General features: G+C 34.5%; 1 long non-coding RNA gene across 1 annotated transcript in view; it reads right to left on the bottom strand.

The window, feature by feature from the left end:
- Positions 1-366: 366 nt before the first annotated feature.
- LOC128247355 (uncharacterized) overlaps positions 367-2,287 on the bottom strand; it is a 34,213-nt gene continuing 32,292 nt past the window's right edge. The window contains exon 4 of the long non-coding RNA XR_008263751.1: positions 367-1,566. This is a non-coding gene — a long non-coding RNA (uncharacterized LOC128247355). The remainder of the gene's footprint in view (positions 1,567-2,287) is intronic.

Raw genomic sequence — 2,287 nt, 5'->3', positions numbered from 1 at the left:
ATACACACACACGCAACGACCCACGCGTGCATTCATACATGTATATACCAACACATGCATACACGTATACACAAAAATTTGTGTGTGGACATACGCAACAATGCATTCTTGCGTTAGATGTCAGGTTTAATGTTTCATTTAATAAAAGAGAAACAGGGACTGACAGCCAGACAGACAGACAAACTGAGACACATATACCCAGATAGAGACAGGTAGACTGAAAGAGGCGGGAAGAGGGAGAGAGAGAGAGGATGACAGGCAACATGAAGAATAACGACAAAAAGGATACAGGAAGCAAGTGATTGGGTTTCGATTTTAAATTAGGCACAAAAATGTAAATGATACTACTACTACTACTTCTACTACTACTACTTCTACTACTACTACTACCACAGCCGCCACCACTAGCACAACAACAACTGTTGCTACCACGTAAAATAATACGTTAAAATTTATAGATAAATAAGGAAGAGTGTGTGGAATAACGAAAGTTATAAAAAGGAGAAAGATATGACGGAAGGCATAGAAACATGGACTTGAAAGCATATTGCTAGGAATAGTTAATGAGTAAACAGGTAGCAAGGACGGAACGAGACGACATATCACCATACTTATTTTGAGGAAGCAGAGAATAGTAACGTTTCGGATAAAATCTTTCGTCGAAAGTGTGGATGAGTAAGAGGAGCAAATGAAAATTCAAATGACTTTCAAGAATTTATTTCTCTTCCACCTCACTGCATAGCATTAGAATTGAGGGAAAATATTCTCAGGTGAGTTTAATTCATATTAAATGAAATGCATATACCGTAGAAGACACACGTCTGTAATAAACATTGTTCAAAAACTTCTATTAACTGATTTCTAAAAAAATAGGAGAAATAAATTTCCCAATACGGGCGTTTAAGATCTAAGACACAAAATAAAAGGAACTAACTCTTGTAATATCAGCTCATTGAGATTTTGGAAAATAAAGATGTAGATTAGTGCAGTACATGCCTTGAAAATCAACAGGTGGCAGTTATGAACATGTTTCGCTCCTATTCGATCTCCTCGGTGAAGCACGTTGAACTTATCTGACTCTACTGTTTGTACTATGTATATCACTAATTTCAGAATATCTCTAGGAACGCTAACCACATAGAACTTAGCAGTTTTTGAGGACAGCAGTACTGCTTTCAAGATCAAATAAATAACAAACAAGGAAGTTTCCTCGAAGTTTTTTGCTTTAATATTGTAAGACAAAGTTACAGAAAATTTCGTTGACTGTTTATCGCAGGCAGAGAGAGGTTGAATGAAAAAGGAGATGAAGAATACCAAGAATGAGGGAAATAGAGAAAATAAATGGAATATGCGAAAGAGTAAAGATCGATGTGTCAAAATTATTTTGTAATTTGATAAATTCATCTTTTTACACTAACAAATATACACTTCTGTTAATCAAATATAGAGTTTTGTAAAGTCACTAAAAATTCCTTCTTTGTCAATTCAACAGTACACGGAGAGGTTGTACTTCTGTTAATGGCACCAAGCAAAACAAGAGCATGTCCATGTTAACTCCCGTACATGCTAGAAAATAAAACGTAAAATAATATTGGCCATCATCTATACAATATATTCATAGACTCCATTCAGATCAACCTCCACTTACCTACAAAAATATACACGTCTACAAAGCTGACTCCTCTGTATTCGTAATATTAATTCGTCTGTCGCTGAGACACATCACATGACCTTATTTATTACGCAAGCCATTCTTTTCTTTGCACCACGTGACTTCATACATTGTAAATAGAGCAGAGATCCAGACTTCATCATTTTATTTCTCACAAACATACACGCACATTCACGCACGCGCATAATCGCTTGTATATACTTTGATAATATTTTCCTTCTGTCTTTTTTTCTTTCCTTTTTCTAGTGGGGTGTCATCCATTGTACTTTTATGCAGTCAACAGAATTAAGTAAAACATACTCACACCAATGATCGCGTATGCCTGTCATAGTGTGTACAACTCATATATGTTTGTACATGTGCGTGCCAGTGTAATTATATATGTGTGTGTATATATAGTTATATATATATATATGTGCGTGTGAGTGTGTGTTTGTGTGTGTGTGTGTGTATGTATGTATGCATGTGTGTATGTATGTATATATGTATATTTATATACATATATAAATATAAATATTTATTGTAGGAAGAAGGAAGCTTCAAGCAAACCGTATCTATCTATCTATCTATCTATCTATCTATCTATCTATATACATATATATATGTATATATATA

Source organism: Octopus bimaculoides, chromosome 3, assembly GCF_001194135.2.
Source record: "Octopus bimaculoides isolate UCB-OBI-ISO-001 chromosome 3, ASM119413v2, whole genome shotgun sequence".
Classification (NCBI taxonomy): domain Eukaryota; kingdom Metazoa; phylum Mollusca; class Cephalopoda; order Octopoda; family Octopodidae; genus Octopus; species Octopus bimaculoides.
Note: the sequence above shows the minus strand (reverse complement) of the source record. Positions and strands in the feature narration are given on the sequence as shown.